This window comes from Chiloscyllium plagiosum, unplaced genomic scaffold (genome assembly GCF_037043375.1).
Source record: "Chiloscyllium plagiosum isolate Xiang-an unplaced genomic scaffold, Cpla_swu_hap1 HiC_scaffold_45, whole genome shotgun sequence".
NCBI classification, from domain to species: Eukaryota; Metazoa; Chordata; class Chondrichthyes; order Orectolobiformes; family Hemiscylliidae; genus Chiloscyllium; species Chiloscyllium plagiosum.
This window is the reverse complement of record NW_028270183.1, coordinates 94851143-94865923: the sequence shown is the minus strand read 5'-3', so window position 1 is coordinate 94865923 and position 14781 is coordinate 94851143.

Below are 14781 nucleotides of genomic sequence, written 5' to 3'. Positions count from 1 at the left end.
TCAGCTGTGAGCATTGTTACCTCACAGCACCAGGGTCTCGGCTTTGGTTCTGGCCTTGGGTGACTGGCTGTGTGGAGTTAACATTCTCGCCGTGTCTGCGTGGGTGTCCTCCCACAGTACAAAGATGCGCATGTTAGATGAATTGGTGATTGATAAATCACCCATAGTGTTCAGGGATGTGTAGGTTTGGGCATTAGTCAGGGTAAATATGGGATGGTAGGGGAATGCGTCTGGGTGGGTTACTCTTCAGAAGGTCGAAGTGGACTTGTTGGGCCCAAGGGCTTGTATCCACACTGTAGGGATTCTACTAATTCTAAATCACTCAAGCAAGGTACACCCCTTCCTGTCGACAGTTTAAACCTGGAATCCATTATTCCCACATGACAATCCGGTGTACCAATTACAGGGGTAAGAAACATTACTTTGGCTGAATTGTCGTCGATCTGACGCATTGTCATTCATGCTTTAACAATATTGATAATTAGTGGGTTATGACAATACTTCATAAATGTTGTCAATTTAGTTAAGAAAAACAGACTAATAAGGGTTCACTTTATCGAATAGGGTTCAATATCTCACAGTATTGAAGCCGAGTCCTCAGCAGCCAAGGCACTAACATAGGATAAAAAAGAGCTTAATTGATAGCTTTTATCTGGGCGATCTGCTCCCCACAATCTGCGGGGTAGTTGCAATTTGGTTAGCTTGATAAAGAGTCGCTCATGCTGCCAAATAAAAGAGCTAAACCAGCCATTATGTCTCCTAAATACCTATGTGGGAAACATCAAAGGAAGCATTCACACGGGGTGTAGTAAATGAGGGAGGACATTCTTTAATAAGAGCTATCCGACCTCGCCAGGATATTGGAAGTGCCTCCCATCTTTGAAGGTTTTGTTTAATTTTGTCAAACAAATGGACATAGTTCACGTTAAATAAATGATCAAAGACGGATGTAATGAATATACTGAAATAGAGAACCTCGCCCCCCTACACCCCCGTGACCATTTAAAAGGAAACCAGGATTTGCCCTCATCAGGAATTTCCCCAAGACCTCCCATAGACATGGCCTCCAATGTTGTAAAATTAATCATAGAGCCCGAAAAGGCGGCAAGCGAATTATTGCATTGCATCACGTGAGCTGCCGAAATTGCGGGATTTGACAAAAACATAAGGCCATCTGCATACAACATAATTTTATGTGACTTTTATCCCACTTCTGGGGCAGGCATGTTGGGGTAATATTCCCAATTGTGCAGGATGCCACCGAATCTAAGATTGTTGCAGGGATGGGGAAGAGATCAACCCTCGTGTGCCATTTCTGCGGGTTAAAGAAGAAAATAAAATCCCTACTTGTGAGGTAGATCTGCCTCCAGACATCCACCAGCTCAAGTTCTAGACACAAATCCATTAATTGCTTACATTATAACGAGGGCATTGGGGGAGCTTTGGACATTCTGTCCATCGTGGGGCCATAAGACAGTCGAAATTTCCTTCTGCAATCATGTGCCATGATGCAAGATAACTGAATTTAGAAAATGCATCTAAGAGGATTTTAAAAGGGTGCACCTGGTGGCAATAAACATTTAAAATACTGTATTAATTCCCATAGATCAAGACTTTGCGATTATGATCTTTCCATGGGTGTTAATACAATCTAGTAATTTAAATGGAAGATTCTTCCTATCCATTATGACATTTCCCCCGACTCTTAGTATTAAAAGATGATAAATAAACCCGATCGAAACCGCCCTGCTGTAACGTCAAATGTTTGTGTCATCAAGGTGCATCTCCTGCAATAGGACAACTCTCTCTTTTTTAAGACGAGAAAGTATATTTTACCTCTTGACTGGCAGATGGCTCCCCTTAATGTTCCAGGTACACCATTTAAGCACATCATTATCCATAACACACTGCAGCAACATTTGAACTCCAAAGAATTTCATATCGAATTGCACATTGCTGAGCATTAATGACAAAAGACTCATCGAGTCTTAAATCTGTACAAACTAAAACTACTGCAACTCACAAGCTCTCAAAACTTTCCAAAGCTAAAACCATAAAAAAAGAACGAAACAAAATCCAAAGTACCAATGACACTTGATAGGGTTTCTACCCCCCGCACCCCCCAATGGGGACGCTGACGGCCTCGGTCTCTGTTCTACAACACTGACAAAGGCCCTGCTTTTAATTGTATAGGTCCTGCTCTTGTTTGATTTACCAAATCCAATACCTCGCATTAATCCAAACGAAAATCCATCTGCCACACCTCAGCCCAATGAGTGATATTACTGCCACCTCACCTTCCCCTCTCCAGGAGGCCTGCACACTCCGGCCTTGATTTTCACAAAGACCCTGAGCTTGGTTTGCCTTCTGTGGTTAGGGGGAGGAGGGACAGATTGCAGACACAGTCAGTGGGGAGGAGAGGCTGAACAGTAATCAGCGGCCTGGTATCATTTCATGGATTTAGGAAGGAGGCAGTCACACGTGAGAGTTGGGTAATACTGATCGGTTTTTTGGGGCCAGATGTTATGGTCTTTTTCCGTCTCTGGTATTCAGTAATGAAAATCTATTTGAGACCCTTCATTGTGCAGAGTATGTCTGCAGGATTTCCTACCCTAATATTGCAGACTACAGATAATAGCGATTAAAGCTGTTCATAGTTAACTTCGATGGCACAGCACGTACACCCAACAAGGTAAAAGCAATGACTTCAGATGCTGGAAACCAGATTCTGGATTAGTGGTGCTGGAGGAGCACAGCAGTTCAGGAAGCATCCGAGGAGCAGTAAAATCATCAGGAAGTGCTTTTGCCCGAAACGTCGATTTTACTGCACCTCGGATGCTGCCTGATCTGATGTGCTCTTCCAGCACCACTAATCCCGCACACTCAACATCCTACAGTTAAGACAAATATTTTGCACTTGTTTAATACAAAGTGTTTTGTGTAATTCAGTATTGGTAACCTGATTATAATAAATCCACACCGAGCTGAAAGCTGACGCTTAAGATATGACCCAAAATCTGGGTATGGTAGTGTCGTGGGTAATGTCCCTGCTTCTGAGCCAGAGGTCTGGATTTGATTCCTGAACGTGCGTGCTGGTGTTCCAAGCTCTGGACTAGAAGTTCTGGATTCAAGTCCTGCCTGTTGCAGAGGTATGTCACAGCATGTCGGAACAGGTTGATGAGCAAACACACAGGAGAATAATGTTACAGCTTTTCGGGTATTGCTGAATGGTGCTAGTGTCCCTATCTCCGGGCACAAAGGTCTGGGTGCAAATCATAACACACCTGAACAAACTGATTAAAACGGATTTAGAATTGTGGCTTGATGGAGAAGGAAGAGGTGTCAGTATTGCATTTCAGAATTTAGGCCCAGGATGACTGAAAGTACAGCCATTCGTGTTGATTGGAGTCACATTTTGCAGCAGTAAAGGTTTATAAAATCAAAATGGTCATGGATAGGGTGAGTAGTCAGGGTTTTTCCCCAGATTGGGGCATACAAAACTAGAGGGCATTGGTTGAAATTGAGAGGGGAAAGTTTTTGACGAACCCACGAGCACCATTTCACGCAGAGGGTGTGCATGTGGAATGAGCTGCCAGAGGAAGATGTGGAGTGTGGTACAAATAGATCATGTAAAAGGCATCTGGATGCTGACATACTTGCCGAGCTTTTCCAGCAATGTCTGTATTTGTTGCAAAATGCATTCATTTTAACACAATATTCGGAATACATTAAACATTTTATTTTTTAATGACGCAGCGACATATAAACATATCTTCAAATAGACCGGACAATTTTCTGCTAAGGGTATGGCTCTGTGTATGACAGCAGCAATGATGCACCTACATGGAACAGGGAATGTGATGGAGACATAGTTTGGACAACATACAAGGAGACCTCACATGATACAGTTTGGGAGAGGATGATATTATTGTGTGATTCAGCTCAGATAGAGAGAAAATGTAATCTGCCTGAGAAGGAATGGCCGATTACACTCTCTCTCTCCTTCATTGTTCCTCATGACAGCAATGTGTGCGAGCTAAAACAAAAAAAATCTACAGTCTTCGTTACCATTCATATTTTTATAGAATCCCTACAGTGTGCAAACATGCCCTTCGGCACAAAACGTCCATACCAACCCTCCCAGGCCAGCTCCCTTACATTTACTCCAACCGATGCACCGAACCTAGAAACCCCTGAACAGTTCGGACAAATTATCATGCCCAATACATCTAACCAGCACAGCTTTGGACTGTGGAAGGAAACTGGAGCAACCATTAGAAGGGGAGAATGTGCAACCTCTGCACAAATAGTCACCCGAGTCTGGAATTGAACGCAAGGCCCTGGTGCTGTGAGGCAGCAGTGCTAAGCACTGAGACACTGTGATACACTTGGGCGATCCCTGGCCAGAATTCATTGGAATCACTCCACTGCCTAATGTAAAGGGAATTCAGCCAAATCCAACTGTTCCAAGATGAAATCCCATTGCTAGCAGTTTGTGTGAGTAGAATGTCTTCAGAAGCAGAATAACATTTTGAACAATCTCTCAATTTTTTCCTTTTGTCATGAGTTACAATAATATATGGACAAAGCGCGTTCAACTTAAAATTGCAGAGATTTTGTGTGTGTGTGTGTGTGTGTGTGTGTGTGTGTGTGTGTGTGTGTGTGTGTGTGTGTGTGTGTGTGTGTGTGTGTGTGTGTGTGTGTGTGTGTGTGTGTGTGTGTGTGTGTGTGTGTGTGTGTGTGTGTGTGTGTGTGTGTGTGTGTGTCCGTGTTTTTAGAAAGGAAAATATCGATCCTTTATTTGCAATTTCCAAACAGTTTGCCCTTCATCTTTCCACCATAGTTTGAGTAACATTGCTCTGGATCATAAACATGCTATTTGAGCAGATTAAAGAAACTAGCCTGACTTGTTGATAAAACTGACCCTGACCCAGTCTGAGATCGATATCATCGGCCATATCACCGACCTGGTTACATTTGACATTTGTTGTGAGCAGTGGAGCAGTGGGAATTGAAAAGGAAACATGACCCGAAAAGTCGGGAACTACAGACCGGTGAGCCTGATGTCAGTGGTGGGTATGTTCTTGGAGGGGATTCTGAGGGAAAGGATTTACATATATACTTATGCCCGAATCGTCGATTCTCCTGCTCCTTGAACGCTGCCTGACCTGCTGCGCTTTTCCAGCAACACATTTTTCAGCTCATACATTTGGGAAGGCAAGGGCTGTTCGGGGTTGTCAACGTGGCTTTCTCCATGGGAAAACATGTCTCATTAATTTGATTGAGTTTTATGAAGTGGTGACAAAGAAGATTGATGAAGGCAGTTTAGTAGACATTGTCTATATGGACCTCAGTAAGGTGCTCACAACATTCCAATTGGTAGGCAGATGAGTAAGGTTCGATCACACGAGATACAGAGGAAGCTAGTCACAATTGGCTTGAAGGAAGAGGGATATTTTTCAGTCTGGAGGCTTGTGAGCAGCAGTGTGCTGTAAGAATAGGTACTGAATTCACTGCATTTCATCATTTATGTAAAGGATTTAGATGTGAATATTGGGGCCGAAGTTAGTAAGGTTACAGATTACATCAGAAAGGTGGTGTGGTAGATTATCTCAGAGTACAACGAAAGCACAATTAGATGGGACAAAGGGACAAGGAGTGACAGATATAGTTAAATTTAGATAAATACGAGCTTTTGCATTTTGGGAAGGCAAATCAGGGCAGAAATTATACACTTAATTGTAAGGTCCTGGGGCGTGTTGTGGATCAAAGGGACATAGGGCTGCAGGTACATAGTTCCTTGAAAGTGGAGTCGCAGGTAGACAGAGTGGTGCAGAACACATTTGGCACATTTGCCTTAATCAGTCAGAGCATTGAGTATAGGGGTTGTGGTGGCATGTTTTATCTGTACAGGATGTTGGTGAGGCCACTTTAAGAATACTGCGTACAACTCACTTGTAGAACTGAAGGTTTGAGCTTCAGGGAAAGGTTGATTAGGTTGAGGTGTTTCCCCCTGGAGTGTCAGAGGCTGAAGGGTGACATTATAGAGGTTTGTAGAATCATCAGAGGCATGGATATTCTGAACAGACATGTTAGACACCCCAAGATAGGGGAGTCCAGAACAAGTGGACATAGATTGAAAGTGAGAGGGCGAATAATTTAGAATGGACCTGAAGGTAAATGTTTCACACAGAGAGTGGGGTGTGTGCAGAAAGTGCTGCCAGAGGAAGTGGTGAAGGCGGCTACAATTGCACATTTAAAATGTATCTGAAGGAGGAGGGATATTGGCCAAATGCTGGCAAATAGGACTAGGTCAGATTTCATTTCTGATCGGAGTGAACAGATTGGACTAACGGGTCTGTTTCCGTTCTGCATGACTGTCAGATTCAATAAGAGGGATGGGCGAAAGATTCTGAAAGGACCTTTCAAGTGGGAATTCTCTTCACTGGAAGTTTATTGTGCCTCTATGTTCACATGGATTGAAAGCTGTTTAGTTAAATATTTGACAGGGAAGTGAGTCACGGGTAATAATATACAGACAGAAATGTGGGGCTGAGTCCACAATCTTAGTGCCTGGTGGAGAAGGCTCAAAGCATCTAATGTCCCATTCCTGCTCCTCAGTCCCATGTTTCTGCATTCCATCCAGTCCCGCATTCCTGCTGGACAGGAACAATTGGAGGCCACTTACTCCTATAACCTGTTGCACAGAAACAGAGGAGACTATTCATCCTCTCAAGACTGTCACACACGCTATGAAGTGATTTGGGAAATGCAATTGGAAAATCCAGGCAGGGGTATGAACGAGGCCCCTCATCTCTCTTTACAGAGCTTCCCCTCTCTACAACTTGTGCTTCATTTGTTGGTCATGTTTAGACTCAGATTCACTGAGAATACAGCCGCCATACCTCACCCAGAAATAGCTCACAAACTCCTCTGGTCTCCCTGCCTGCAACATTCCATAACAGACATTCATGAAAATAACACCCACGAACGTTCCAATAACAGAATGTGAGAACATCAGAAACAGGAACAGGTCGTTCACTCCCCAAGCTGCCTTGCCCTTCACTAAGATCATGACTGATCTGCTCTCTGTCTCATATTCTCTTTCATACCCAATTCATCATTTCCCTCAACTCTCTGACAGGTCAATATCCATCTACCTCCTCTTCAAATACTTTCAATCATTTTTCTCCACAACATTCTTCAGACGAGAAATCCTGACATTCAATACCACCTGTTTGAAGAAAACACTTGCTGCTCGTATATCATGGTTTATTGGTATGAACAAAAGAGGTTGAGACAAGGGTTCAAGTACAAATGACTGGCCCTGATATCAAGGCAGTGGTTGACGTCTGTTGACATCAAGGAGCAAAACAAAACTGGACTTAATGGGAATCAGAGTAAACTCTCCAGTGTTTGGAGTCAAACATGGCACAAAGGAAGATGTTCATCATCTCAGTCCTGAGTCACCTCTGTGCGAGATCCGCAGGGTAGCTTCCTCTTCACAAACAGCTTCAGCTGCTTCATCAATGTCTCCCCTCCCCACCCTCCCCACCATAAGATCAGAAGTGGGGATGGTCACTGAAGATTCCACAATGTTCAGAACATTTTGTATCCCCGTCAGCTCCTGAACAAGTCTGTGTCAATGTGCAGCAAGACCCAGACTCCATTGAGACATGTGCTGTTAAATGGTCCGTAACATTCATCTACCAGCACTGTCTGACACTGCACATTGCCACTGTACAATAAGAGTTCATTGAGCACCTCACGTTGGTTTCACAGGAATATGAGGAAGCCATTCAGCCCATTGACCCTATTGGAGAAGAACAGGGACAGCCATTCAGTGCCTCCAGCATATTACTCAGGAAGAGAAGGAGTCTAGTGTGATGGACCACACCAGAGCCACTCGAAAACATTGGAAGGCGATAACCTAGACTCTATTTTTTTTTAATTTAAACGGAATATAAAGTGACTGTTCCAGATGCAATGTGACAGGTCAAACTACTCGGAGTGAAGCTAAACACTATTTATTGAAATACGAAAGATAAAATGAAAGCAAAGAAAGAGGAATTTAGAAAAATGTAGTTCTATTAGACAAGTTAACAGAATAACAAATCTAGGAACTATTACTAATTAACTGAACCAATATAGGAAAATCCCACAAACACAGCCCCTGGCAGAAAGGAAACTTCAGACACATATTGTCACAAACGTTTCTCTAATCCAGGAATTAAAAACAGCACCAAGAGAAAATTCAGAGAGAGTAGCAGCCAGGAGATAGTCACTGAAGCTTCCAACTCTGTGGAGACCCCAATAGTTTCTGGTGCCACTTAGAAACCAAAACCCAGAGATCGTAATCTGTGAGAGCTGGCTACACCCATTCAGTCTGCATTAAAATTAACCCAAAACCTCCCTAGCTGTTTACTCAGTGGCCTTAACTAACCAGTTTGGTTACGATCATTCAATCTCTCTCTGAAAAGAAACCAGGACAAAATAACCTCTCAAAGCCTGCAGCATCATCACACTTGTCAGCACATCAAGCTGTCAAACAGCAACCAGGGGTAACCCAATCAGGCCCTTGGTCCTGTCCAATCGGAAGAGGAAGAATCCATTCAGTCCCGTGCGTCACTTACACAGGAACAGGAGGAGGTCATTCAGCCCCTGGAGTCTCTTACACGGGAACAGGGGAAGGCCATTCGGCCCCTAAAGCCACTTCCACAGCAACACGATGAGGCCATTCAGCTCCTTTAGTCTCTTACACAGGAACAGAAGGAGGCCATTCAGCACCTAAAGTCACTTACACAGGAACAGGAGGAGGCCATTCAGCCCTTGAGTCACTTACACAGGAACAGTACGAGGCCATTCCCCCTCAACGCACTTGCAAATGGACAGAAAGAGGTAATTGATGCTGATTCCTGATGAATGGCTTACGCCCAAAACGTGGATTCTCCTGCTCCTCGGAGCTGCCTGACCTGCTGTGCTTTTCCAGCAATCTACTCTCTACTACAATCTCCAGCATCGGCAGTCCTCACTGTCTCCATATTGATGCTCCAACATGATGAACAAGTGGAGCAGAGCCTGCACAGACAGACTGCTCCACGTTGTTCCTCCTGGCTCCGTTGCTCCTGATACACACGTGGGACCTTAACGTGGTTTTCTAGTGTTGAGGAGGGAAGCCATATGTCTTGTATGAAGTCTCAAGAAGGCACCTTCCATCTCCAAGAAGCCAGCCTGGTGTTCTCTATGTCGGGCGGAAGTTGGTGGGAATGGCTACCTGTTTCAGATCGAAGGTATTGTGGCTGCTGTTGGGGATTGTATGCAACCTGACGTTCAGTACGGGCTCACATGCCGACTGCACAATAACATGGGGATAGTTAATTTAGGCATATAAACTATTAGGAAAGTCACGTTAGACTGATGAATCAACTCTCTATGTTCAAATAATGCTGATCTTGCTCATGTTGATCTTGTCGAGTGCTTGTCTTGTGCAGTGTAACCTGCATGCCTTACTCTGTCGAAGTCTATTTCCACACTATGATCTGTCTGGCCATGCTTACTATGATCTGCCTCCACTGCTCAGAAAGAAAGTGTTTCCCTGTACTGAGGTACACGTGACAATAAATCACACCAATCAGTCCTGGGTAAAGTATGGAATTTCTCACCCTATCAATGTGTCTTTTGGAAATACACCTGCTACACCTCGTTTCAGCATCACCATTTCTTTCTATTTCACAGCTCTGCAGATTAAACTCTCAGGTTCTTCACTCTACCCTCATGATACCGCCATCTGTATCTGTGGGAAGGATAGCATTCCTTACAAAGGAGATCAAATCTGTAGAGAGTGTCCCAAAAGCTCTCTCCGCAAGGCTCTACAACAGCAGGAAGATGGCTTTATTTATGTACTCGAATCATCTTACAATGAAGGACAGCATACCATTGACTGCACCAATTACTTACACAGGGTTTGATTCGGAGCAGTCAGCATAGACTTGTGAGTGGGCGATCATGCTTCTCAAATTTGTTAGCGTTCTTTGGTGAAGTGACCAGGAAGGTTTGCGAGGACAGAGCTGTAAATTTAGTCTCTATGGATTTCAGTAAGGCCTTTGATAAGATTCCACATGGCAGGTTGCTCTGGAAAGTTCCATCACGTGGAATGCTGGGGGAACTGGCCAGTCGGATACACAGCTGGGTTGATGATCGGAAGCAGAGGGTTTAGTGGAAGGATACTTGTCAGACTGGAGGCTGTGTCCATTGCTGTTTGGAATCTATGAATTGGTTGTGAATGTACAAGTTATGATTAGTAAGTTTGCAGATGACACTAAAATAAGTGCTGGCGTGATCAGTGCGGAAGTTTATCAGAAATTGCAGCAGGACCTTAATCAGGTGGGGAAGTGGGCCGAGAAATGGCAAATGAAATTTAATATAGATGTGTGAGGTCTTGCATTTTGGAAACTCAAATCAAGGTAGGAGTTTCACGGTGAATGGGAGGGTCTTAAGTGGTGCAATGGGCAGAGAGATCTTGGTTTTCACGGGCACGGTTCTCTAAGAGTAGAGTCACAGGTAGACAGGGCAGTGAAGAAGGCTTTTAGTACATTGGCCTTCATCAGGCAGGATATTGAGTATAGAAGTTGGGAACTTATGCTGCAGTTACACAGGACTTTGGTACGGCCGCACTTGGAGTATTGTGTTCAGTTTTTGTAACCTTGTTATAGAGAAGATGTTATTAAATTAGAAAGAGTGCAGAAGAAATTTACAAAGACGTTGCCAGGATCCAATGGTCTGAGTTATAGGGAGAGGTTGGACAAGCTATGACCTTTTCATTAAAGTGTAGGAGACTGAGGGAGTCCTTATAGTGCTGTATAAAATCACGAGGGGTATGGATAGGGTTAATGCTCTCAGTCTTTTTCCCAGGTGTACAGAATTGAGGATTAGAGGGGATCAGTTTCAGGTTCGAGGGGAAGGAATAAAACGGAACCTGAGGGGCCACTTCTTTACACAGAGGCTGGCACATGGATGAGCTGCCAGCAGATGTGGCTGGGGGGTGAACATTAACAACATTTCAATGCATTTGGATAAATATCTCGATAGGAAAGGACTGGAATGATATGGGCCAACTGCAGGGAAATGGGGCGAACGTGGATGGACATTTACAAGGTGGAGATGAACCCCTCTGTTAATTAAAACCAAACACCCAGAAAAGCTCGCCTCACCTCGTAATCTGTTAAAATATGAGTGACACAGATCTCCTATATTCGACTATTTAAACAAAAATTAACAAGTTTGTTTCTTAACTTTAATAGTGAACACTAAACAACAACTATTCACAAATACAAGCTACTTACTATCTGACTCCAACTCTGTAAAAAAATGCTGTTCCAACAGCTCACATATTAAACATTACAATCTCAAGACCACACAGTCTCTATTTTCCCCACTGTGTTCACTATTTCAGCTGCTGATCTCCCTGGGTCATTTTTTTTTTATTGCAAGTAGGTTTGCATGAACATGTATCTTTGATAGAGAGTGTTTGAGATGGCCAGTAAGCACTCCTGCTCTACAGCAGTTGCTCTGCTGTTGGATGGCAGTAGCTCTCCCACCAGTGTTCAAAATGCTGGGTTTGTATACTCCCCATGATATAGTAATTCTCATAATTTGGTTGCTGTCCAGCTATCCAAATAATAATATTCAAATTCTGTTGGCTTCTGGTTTCCTGAGCGTTATTTAAACTCTTTGGTTGCATTTGAATGGCTGTCAAAACAGCAACCAAAACTCAGGTATCCATTTCTCAGCTAATGGTGACGTGTGGAATAGTTTGACCTTTAGCTGGCATCTGTGGCTTTAATTTCTATTCGGCAAAACCAGTTCTGTTTTAAAGTACCCTACATGTTTTTGGCTTCGTAACATCTCCCCACTTCAGGAAATAAAATGAACCAGCAGAATGAAAAGATGGCTACATTTCTTTTCTTCTAATTCTTAATCCCAATTTTATGAAATACGAAAGTATTAATCTCAGTTATAACATTCATATTAATTCTGCACACCATTATAACACTGGAATAAGGTAAATCTTATCTACACTTTTTCCTTTGAATCCGCGATAGCACATCTGCTATCACATTGTAGGAGCCACAGCATGTACATTTTGTAAGTTTAAAGTCGGTCAGGTAAGACTCCAATGAAATAGTCTCATATTCTGCTCTTTAACTATTCCAAAAAATGCGAGAGATTTGTCATTGTCCACAACCATTTCGACAATTTGTTTGTCATATACACATTAAAATATTGTCAGGCCATTGCGAAACATAATCATTCTTGTTCAATAATTGAGATTTTATATTTTTTTCTGGTGGATATGGCGTTTTTTCAACAAGTAGCCAATTAGCCATTCAGTTCCATCATCATCTTTCTGTATCAATCCATCTCTGACCCCTATATCCCGAGCATCAAACACAATTTTCAAAGGGTTTCAAAATATTTGGTATAGCTAAAACTGGTGCGGTGATTAATCCTGCTTTAAAATTCTCAAATGCCTCCTGGCATTGTTCTGTCCACCACAATGCTGTGTTCTTCTTTAATAAATCCATCAGTGGTGCCAATACGCTGCTGAAGTTTGGAACAAACTTCTGATAGAATCCACTCAGTTCCAAACATCGAAGCATCTCTTTCTTCGAGGATGGTCGTGGAAATTCCTCAAAGCCCTTCGTCTTTGTATTCCATGGGGTCAACCTTCCATGTCCAATGTAATGTCCCAAGAACGTCACCTCTGCCTTTGCGAATTCTGTTTTCTTTAAGTTTATTACCAAGTTTGCTTCTTGTAATCGTTCAACATGCTCTGCCAACTGTAACATGTGAGCTTTCACTCACTTGCCAAAGATCACTACATCATACAGATAAGCTGCACAATTTGTTCATTTGGCCACAGCTCTGGTCCTGAGTCTTAAATGTGTCTGGAGCATTATTCATCCATATAAAATACTCGATAAAGTTTTTTGTCATCTCCAGTGTCTTTACTAGAAAGCTTAACTGACTCCACATTTTTTTTAATTTGAAAGGGGCCACTAAACCTGGCTTTGAAGAGATTTCTTACCACTGGTGGCAATACTACTACGTCATCCCCACGGGAAATCCTCAATGTTTCAGAGTTTTTATCTGCCACCTGCTTCACTCTATGTTGTGCTCTTCAGATACGATTTAGCTAACTCACCTACTCCATCTACTCTCTCCTTCACCTCACATACAGAATCCAAGTGTGAGATTTCCGACTTTGGTCCTGTCAATTTATATTTAATTAATTTCAAAGGAGCTCTCACTTCACAAACGAATACTTTCTCAGAGGACGTAAACTGAGTAGATTTATTTGGGCCATCTCTAATGGCAAATAATATAATGGGACACCTTTATTCCAATCATTCGGGTAATCATAACAGTACGCTGTTAATGTGGTCTTCAGCGTCTGATGCTAACTTTCCAAGGCTCCCTGGGATTCAGGATCCGACGCACTTGATTTAAACTGATGTATGCTGAAGTTATCCATGACTTCCTTAAACAGCTGAGCGGTAAAATGAGATCCTTGGTCTGACTGAATCTTACTGCCTAGCGAGTAAAGATAGATACCAACCCACCCCCCACCCCCACTTCCTTTTTTATCTTAACTTTCCATAATGGAATTGCCTCTGGAAATTTGGTAGACACATTCATTATTGTCAGCAAATATAGGTTTCCCCTTCTATTTTAGGAAGGGGAGCTACACAATTAATCATAACCCACGTGAAATGTTCTTCGAATTCAGTAATTGGCAAGAGAAGTGCTGGTTTTATTACTGTCTGTTACTTACCTACCATTTGGTATGTATGTCATGTACAAAAAAATTAACCACGTCCTTGTGCATTCCAGGCCACTAGAAATGCTTTTGTACCTCGGCTTGAGTCTTCTGTACACCTAAGTGACCGCCTGCAATTAGTTTATGTGCTAGCCATAACATTGTATGCTACAGCTAACACAATGTGGTGCACTTCGGCCAATTTCCCATCTGCACTAACCTATCGGGGTCTCCATTTTAATTTTAGGATTCTATCTTTAAGTTAATAACATTCGACAATATATTCTGATTCCTTTTCTGTGTGTGTGCATGTGTATGCGTGTGTGTATGTGTGTGTATATATCTGTTGTAAGTCCATCAGCCTTTTAGGACAAAACACCTCTGCCTGATCCTCTGCCTGTTCAGGTTTTTCTTGCACCCTTACATCAAACAGGGTGTCAGTTCACTAAGCATCAACTCATTTGCCTTTTTCTTTAGTTTTTCCTTCCTGCTGTAACTTATGACAGTAGGATCTTGTTACTACACACTCTGGAAAAATTCCTCGGTATTTTTCTTTTAACTCCACAATTCCCTAGTCTTCCGTTGGCTTCTCCACCACAAGGGGTTCGTCTCCCACCTCGCCTCCTGCTAAATCGTTCCCAAGAACAAACTGTATTGCGAGAACTGAGACTCTGTTACTCACTGTCACTGTTACTTCCCCAGCCTTGATTTGGCACTGCATCCTGATGTGACACAAGGGAATGCTTAATTTCTGTCCCCATTCTACAAATTAACACGCTCTTGATTAACATGCCAGAAAGAGTGAAAATATTTTCATCTCTTACTATTAGCAGCCGAGAGAAAGTGAGGGCTGCAGATGCTGGAGGTGAGAGTTGAAAAGTGTGGGGCTGGAAAAGCACAGCACGTCGGCAGCATCCGAGGGCAGGCATAAATCCTTCATCAGGAAAGTGGGAGGTAAGGGA